At 45.2% G+C, this 8,481-nt stretch overlaps 1 pseudogene; it reads left to right on the top strand.

Moving 5' to 3' along the window:
- Positions 1 to 4,243: 4,243 nt before the first annotated feature.
- The window catches only part of LOC126966986 (uncharacterized), a 99,981-nt pseudogene continuing 95,743 nt past the window's right edge, over positions 4,244 to 8,481 (top strand).

Raw genomic sequence — 8,481 nt, 5'->3', positions numbered from 1 at the left:
AGCGGCTAAGGGTGACACGTTTTAGTGAACATAATAATATTAAAATTTAATTATTTTTAAGCATAACCTACACACAGACGGACTGACAAAATTGTAAAAAATTGCATTATATAGAATAACTCAGGAGTCCCTGGACTTAGACCACCCGAGTTTGAGCTTAAGCTGCTCCTCTCTTCAAGAGGTACATATTGCAATCTGCAGATTCACCCTTTGACCTCCCCCCTTCCCCTTAGGGTCTAACTTAAGTACCGTTGGTCTTACACCCCCCGAGTTTGGTCTCAAACTGCCTGTCTCATTGAGAGGAACAGTTTGGCTCCGACGGATTTCCCCCACAACCCCCCCCCTGAAATACCAACAAATTATTTTTAACACTTCCATAGGCCGTCCCCCGAAACCTCCCCCCCCCCTCCCCCATTTTCGACCTCACCCCCTCTAGGGCTAACTTTGGCCCCTGTGCTCCCAGACCCACCAAGTTTGGGCTCAAACGAACCCTCTCATTGAGAGGAACAGTTTGGCCCCGACGGATTTTCCCTCAGACCTCCCCCTCCCCCAAAATCCCAAAAAACCCCAAACACACTTCCATAGGCCGACTCCCAAAACCTTCCCCCCCCCCCCCCTAATTTTCGACCTCACCCCCTCAGTGGCTAACTTTGGCCCCTGTGCTCCCAGACCCCCCAAGTTTGGGCTCAAACGAACCCTCTCGTCGAGAGGAACAGTTTGGCCCCGACGGATTTTCCCTCAGACCTCCCCCTCCCCCAAAATCCCAAAAAACCCTAAACACACTTCCATAGGCCGACTCCCGAAACCTTCCCCCCTCCCCCCAAACTTTCGACCTCACCCCCTCAGTGGCTAACTTTTGTTCCCTTTACGTTAGACCCCCCGAGTTTGGGCTCAAACTGTCAGTCTTCTCGAGAGGAACAGTTTGGCCCCCACAGATTTTCCCTCCGACCACCCTCCTCCCTAGAATCTCAAAAAAACACCTCCAAAGACCGACTTCTGACTTAAAATCTTATACAATCCGAAATGGCACTTTGTAGAACCCCTACAAAAACTCCAAACTCGTTTGAGAGCGAAGAGCAAAAGTCTCCGCCCAAAATGGGAACAACATATAAAAACAGACTTACCGAAGCTGCGGCGCTACAGCAGAGCGCCATTCTCCAACTAGACTCAGCGAGAAATTTGAAAGGAGAGATTAAAACTGCAGTTTTGTCTGCAGTGAAACGACTCTATACACTAGTTAAAGAGGCAGACGGGACGGCGAGTAACAAAAACGAAAAACAAACCAACATAACAAATAACGTAGATTTCACACTAGAACCAAGAATCGACAGGCTAGAAGAACACCTTAACAAATTAGAAAGAGAAACAAATAAGCTGGAGGAAGTCAGAAGAGAACTAGAGAGACAAACCATGAACAACATAGAGGCACTTGATCACAAGGGCAAGGAAATAGTGTCCAGGATAGAACAGGAGACGGGTAAGATGATAGCAACGTACGCGAGTGTTACAGCAGGCCAAAAACCAACAACACCACAAAACGTCGCGTACCGTAAGGAGCCACAAATACAAGAGCAGATGCACTCGATCATAATTAAATCTTCCAACCCAGAAACCAGCGGGGAGATAATCGAGCGCATCCGAACCACCGTAGACGCCAAAAATACAGGTATAAATATTGATCGCATCCGGAAAATCAAAGACCAAAAAGTCGTGGTAGGGTGTAACACAACGGCGCAGCTAGATAGGGTAAAGGACCGATTAAAGGCTGATTCTGTGCTCACCGTCGAAACGGCAGAAGCTAAGGACCCCTTGGTCGTCCTTCGAGGTGTACTGCAGATCAACACTGATGAAGACATAGTTGCCTCTGTAAAGAATCAGAACAAGGGCTTATTTAAAGATCTACGCCCAGAAGACATCAGAGTCTCGGTCCGATACAGAAGGAAGACACGAAACCCACATACAAATAACATTGTGCTTCAGGTCTCCCCCCAGGTGTGGAAGATACTAACTCAGATAGGAAGGGTCCACATAGATCTACAGAGAGTCGAAGTATTAGACCAATCACCACTGGTGCAATGCTCGAGATGTCTAGGCTATGGCCACGGGCGAAGACACTGCAAAGAAGAAGAAGATCTGCCCTGCGCCTGTGCCCACTGCGGCGGACCCCATATGCGTAATGATTGTCCATTATATAAAGCAGCGGAAAGACCTACCTGCATAAATTGTAAGAAGGCGAACATCGAGAGGCATGATCATGGAGCGTTCGACTCACAGTGCCCAATAAGAAAGAGGTGGGACACCCTGGCCAGAAGGTCGGTAGCGTATTGCTAAGGTGGCCAAAGGCTTTGACAGACCGCTAAAAATAATACAGGCTAACTTACAGAGGTCGACCCTTGCTACTGAAGAACTAATAATGGAGGCAAAGAAGCGACGAGCAGCAATAGCTTTAATCCAGGAGCCATACGTGGGGTCTATTGGCAGGATGAAGTCCTACACGGGAGTCAGGATTTACCAAGATAGCAGCGCAGCCGAAGGTCCTAATAAAGTGGCTATTGCAGTATTTGACGATGACATCCAAGTCGTGCAATACCCTACTCTCACTTCCGCAAATATCCTACCTATAGGTCTGCGCACAGCAAAAGGTGTGGTGAATCTGGTTTCGGTCTATTTTGAACCCAGCCCAAGCCCGATAATACACTACATTGGAAGACTTGAACACGTCCTGAAACATCTCTCTAATAAAATCATCGTTGGAGGCGACGTCAACGCAAAGAGCCCCTGGTGGGGATGCGACGCGCCCGATGAAAGAGGTGAAGAAATTGAAGCCACACTTGATGGCATGAGCCTGGAAGTCATAAACCACGGTAGGGAGCCAACCTTCGACACAATCAGAGGTAACATTAGGTACACAAGCTATGTTGATATCACGGCCGCCACTCACGATCTCCTTGGCCTTATTGAAGACTGGAGGGTGGATTGTGATGTGACTGGTTCTGATCACAACGCATCACCTTTACTCTTAATTCGGAACTCACAAAAAATAATGGCATACACAGCACAACTAGGGTTTATAATACCCGGAACGCGGACTGGATCCATCTTCGCTCGAAAATTTGCCAGTCGCTTTCCGAGCGCAACATCTCCTTAGAACAAGTAAACAACATACACTCCACAAATGAATTGGAAAACACACTCACACACTACACACAAACAGTAACAGAAACATGTAACACAATCCTACCTAAAATAAACAAACGCAAAATACTCACCTCCCCACCGTGGTGGACTGAAACGCTCAGCAAGCTTAAGAGCGACGTCGCGAGAATGAAGCGAATAGAGGTTGTCCAGGAATACCTGCAAGTAAAAGAAGAATACAAAACGGAAGTTGAAAATGCAAGACTTAATAGTTGGAAGGCTTTTTGCGAGAAGCAGGATCGGGAGAGCCTTTGGGATGGTATCTACAGAGTAATTAGGAGAACCTGCCAAACGAGGATTGAAGACCCGCTTATTAGGGACGGTAAAGCGTTAACAAGCGCTGAATCTGCCGAATTTCTGGCGGAGACACTCTTCCCTGAAGACACGTATACAGGTGAAAATGAAGTACACGCTGATATTAGAAGAAAAGCCCAAAATATTAACTTAATGGACCAAGATGAACTCCATGACCCGCCTTTTACGCATACGGAGTTATTTGAATGCGTAGCAAGCTTTAACCCAAAGAAAGCTCCGGGAGGAGACGCGCTCACTGCTGACATTTGCGGAAATGCTATCGCTGCCAACCCCGATGTCTTTTTGGCCATTGTGAATCAATGTCTTGCACTGAGTTACTTCCCCGTGCAGTGGAAGAAGGCAGCCGTAATCATTCTGCGGAAACCGGGTAGGGATAATTATACACAGCCAAAATCGTTCCGACCTATCGGACTGCTGCCTATCTTCGGTAAAATCTTAGAAAAAATGCTCGTAAGACGTCTTAACTTTTACCTCGTCCCCAGGCTCTCGGTGAATCAATATGGATTTGTACCACAGCGTGGAACTGAGGACGCACTGTACAAACTCACAAACCACATAAGGGAAGGTGTTAAAAACAAAAAGATTGTCACCCTCATATCCTTGGACATAGAAGGTGCTTTTGATAACGCATGGTGGCCCGCCATCAGGATAAGGTTGGCAGAAGAAGGCTGTCCCGTCAACTTAAGACGCCTAATCGATAGCTATCTACACCAGAGAGAAATAAGGTTGCTCTATGGAGGTGCCGCTGTTACCAGGACAACGAGTAAGGGCTGCGTCCAAGGTTCTATCGGAGGACCTATACTCTGGGACCTCCTACTAGACTCACTCCTAAAGCAGTTGGACGCCATGAACATTTATTCCCAGGCCTTCGCCGACGATATAGCCCTCGTTTTTACAACCAACAGCTCTCTTGAAACGGAACTGAAAGCTAATAAAGCTCTGGAACATGTTCGAAGCTGGGGGATGCAAAACAAACTAAATTTCGCTCCAAACAAAACAAAAGCAATGATAATCACAAATCGGATAAAATATGAAACACCTAGACTAGTAATGGGAGGCTCACTCATCGAAATCACAGATAGCATAAAGATATTAGGATTAATAATTGATAACAAATTAACTTTTAATAAACACACTATCTCAGTAAGTAAAAAAGCCATAGAAATTTATAAACGCGTTGCAAAAACAGCCAGGGTGAGCTGGGGACTGGACTCAAAAATTATTAGAACCATTTATACTGCTGTAATTGAGCCAATTATGCTATACGCTGCAAGTTCATGGTTTCCAGCTGCGAATAAAATATACATTAAGCAGAGACTCGATACTGTACAGAGAGGATTCGCAGCTAAGATCAGCAGATCGTACCGCACCACCTCCCTCAACTCATTGAGAATTATCGCGGGTTTACTCCCGCTCGATCTGCGCGTTCAGGAGGAAGCACTATTATACCAGCTGAGAAAGGGTCACATAGAATGGGATGATCTGAAAGGCGCGGAGGTTGAACGCAAGACTGCATTCGAAGTTATCCCGCACCCAGCAGACGCACCTAAAATTTCATATCGAATCCTGGGCAACGAAGAGCTGGAAGCAGACAGCGAAACTCCCGAAACTGTCCATATATATACAGACGGCAGTAAGACACTGGACGGTGTGGGGGCGGCGGTGACGCTCTGGAGAAATCAATGCGAGTTAGGAGCTCATAAATTACCACTTGCCCATTTCTGCAGTGTTTATCAAGCAGAGCTGGTCGCTCTAAACAAGGCAGTGCAGTTGGCAACAAAGCGAAATGGGACCGGCTTTAACATTTACAGTGACTCTAGGTCTGCGCTTGACGCGGTAGCGGGAACCCGCTCCCTCAATCCCCTCGCCACAGAGATCCGTGACATGTTGAGGTCCAATCCTCACAAGGAGATTAAGCTTTTCTGGGTCAAAGCACATGCGGGAAGGGAGGGAAATGAGCGAGCGGACGAGTTGGCAAAGAAAGCTGCCAGCAATGTGAAGTTAAGGCCGGTCTATGATCGCTGCCCACTGTCGCACCTCAAACGCATCATAAGAGCAGGAACACTGCATAAGTGGCACACCAGATACAATAACACATCTACAGGTAAAATCACAAAAATATTCCTTCCGGATGCAATTGCAGCTTATAGAATCCTAAGTACCGTTGAACCTAACTACGTCCGGTACGATATCCATATTATGATTTAAGCAATATGGATATCGTACCCGAGGTTCTCGAGGGTGCAGAGAATGATTTGGTGATCATTTTTGAAAACAAAGAAGGCCGCCGCACAAAATTATGATAACAACATTATGACTATCGTATCCGAGGTACTCGAGGGCGCAGAGAACGATTTTGTGATCATTTTACAAATCCAAGATGGCCGCCGCACAAAATTATGATTTCAGCAATATAGATATCGTGTCCGAGATTCTAGAGGGTGCAGAGAACGATTTGGTAATCATTTTTCAAATCCAAGATGGCTGCCGCACAAAATTATGATTTTAGCAATATGGATATCGTGTCCGAGGTTCTCGAGGGTGCAGAGAACAACTCTGTAATCATTTTTGAAATCCAAGAGGGCTGCCGCACACAATTGTTCTCAAGGGTGCAGACAACGATTTTGTGATCATATTTGAAATCCAAGATGGCCGCCGCACAAAATTTAGATTTCAGCAATATGGATATCGTGTCCGAGGATCTCGGGGGTGCAGAGAACGATTTTGTGATCATATTTGAAATCCAAGATGGCCGCCGCACAAAATTATGATTTTAGCAATATGGGTATCGTATCCGAGGTTCTCCAGGGTGCAGAGAATGATTTTGGGATCATTTTTGAAATCCAAGATGGCCGCCGCGCAAAATTATGATTTCAGCAATATGGATATCGTGTCCGAGGTTCTCGAGGGTGCAGAGAACGATTTGGTGATCATTTTTCAAATCCAAGTTGGCCGCCGCACAAAATTATGATTTTAGCAATATGGATATCGTGTCCGAGGTTCTCGAGGGTGCAGAGAACATTTCTGTGATCATTTTTGCAATCCAAGAGGGCCGCCGCGCAAAATTATGATGACAACATTATGGGTATCGTATTCGAGGTTCTAGAGGGTGCAGAGAATGATTTTGGGATCATTTTTGAAATCCAAGATGGCCGCCGCGCAAAATTATGATTTCAGCAATATGGATATCGTGTCCGAGGTTCTCGAGGGTGCAGAGAACGATTTGGTCATCATTTTTCAAATCCAAGTTGGCCGCCGCACAAAATTATGATTTTAGCAATATGGATATCGTGTCCGAGGTTCTCGAGGGTGCAGAGAACATTTCTGTGATCATTTTTGAAATCCAAGAGGGCCGCCGCGCAAAATTATGATGACAACATTATGGGTATCGTATTCGAGGTTCTAGAGGGTGCAGAGAATGATTTTGTGATCATATTTGAAATCCAAGATGGCTGCCGCACAAAATTATGATTTTAGCAATATGGCTATCGTATCCGAGGAACTCGAGGGCGCAGAGAACGATTTTGGGATCATTTTTGAAAACGAAGAGGGCTGCCGCTAACAATTATATTTTCAGCAATATGGATATCGTGTCCGAGGTTCTGAAGGGTGCAGAGAACGATTCTGTGATCATTTTTGAAATCCAAGATGGCTGCCACACACAATTATGTTTTCAGCAATATGGATATCGTGATCGAGGTTCTCGAGGGTGCAGAGAACGATTTAAGAATCATTTTTGAAAACAAAGATGGCCGACGCACAAAATTATGATTACAACATTATGAGTATCGTATCCGAGGTTCTCGAGGGTGCAGAGAACATTTCTGTGATCATTTTTGAAATCCAAGAGGTCTGCCGCACACAATTGTTCTCAAGGATGCAGAGAACGATTTTGTGATCATATTTGAAATCCAAGATGGCCGCCGCACAAAATTATGATTTCAGCAATATGGGTATCGTATCCGAGGTTCTCGAGGGTGCAGAGAACGATTTTGTGATAATTTTTCATATCCAAGATGGCCGCCGCACAAAATTATGATTTCAGCAATATAGATATCGTGTCCGAGATTCTAGAGGGTGCAGAGAACGATTTGGTCATCATTTATCAAATCCAAGTTGGCTGCCGCACAAAATTATGATTTCAGCAATATTGGTATCGTATCCGAGGTTCTCAAGGGTGCAGAAAACGATTTGGTGATCATTTTTGAAAACAAAGATGGCCGCCGCGCAAAATTATGGGTATCTTATTCGAGGTTCTAGAGGGTGCAGAGAACGACTTTGTGATCATATTTGAAATCCAAGATGGCTGCCGCACAAAATTATGATTTAAGCAATATGGATATCGTGTCCGAGGTTCTCGAGGGTGCAGAGAACAATTCTGTGATCATTTCTGAAATCATAATTTTGTGCGGCGGCCAACTTGGATTTGAAAAATGATGACCAAATCGTTCTCTGCACCCTCGAGAACCTCGGACACGATAACCATATTGCTGAAAATATAATTGTTTGCGGCAGCCCTCTTGGATTTCAAAAATGATCACAGAATTGTTCTCTGCACCCTCGAGAACCTCGGACACGATATCCATATTGCTAAAATCATAATTTTGTGCGGCAGCCATCTTGGATTTGAAAAATGATGACCAAATCGTTTTCTGCACCCTCTAGAATCTCGGACACGATATCTATATTGCTGAAGTCATAATTTTGTGCGGCGTCCATCTTGGATTTGTAAAATGATTACAAAATCGTTCTCTGCACCCTCGAGAACCTCCGATACGATACTCATAATGTTGTTATCATAATTTTGTGCGGCGGACATCTTTGTTTTCAAAAATGATCACCAAATCATTCTCTGCACCCTCGAGAACCTCGGGTACGATATCCATATTGCTTAAATCATAATTTTGTGCGGCAGCCATCTTGGATTTCAAATATGATCACAAAGTCGTTCTCTGCACCCTCTAGAACCTC

The sequence above is a fragment of the Leptidea sinapis genome, chromosome 11, assembly GCF_905404315.1.
Source record: "Leptidea sinapis chromosome 11, ilLepSina1.1, whole genome shotgun sequence".
NCBI classification, from domain to species: domain Eukaryota; kingdom Metazoa; phylum Arthropoda; class Insecta; order Lepidoptera; family Pieridae; genus Leptidea; species Leptidea sinapis.
Note: the sequence above shows the minus strand (reverse complement) of the source record. Positions and strands in the feature narration are given on the sequence as shown.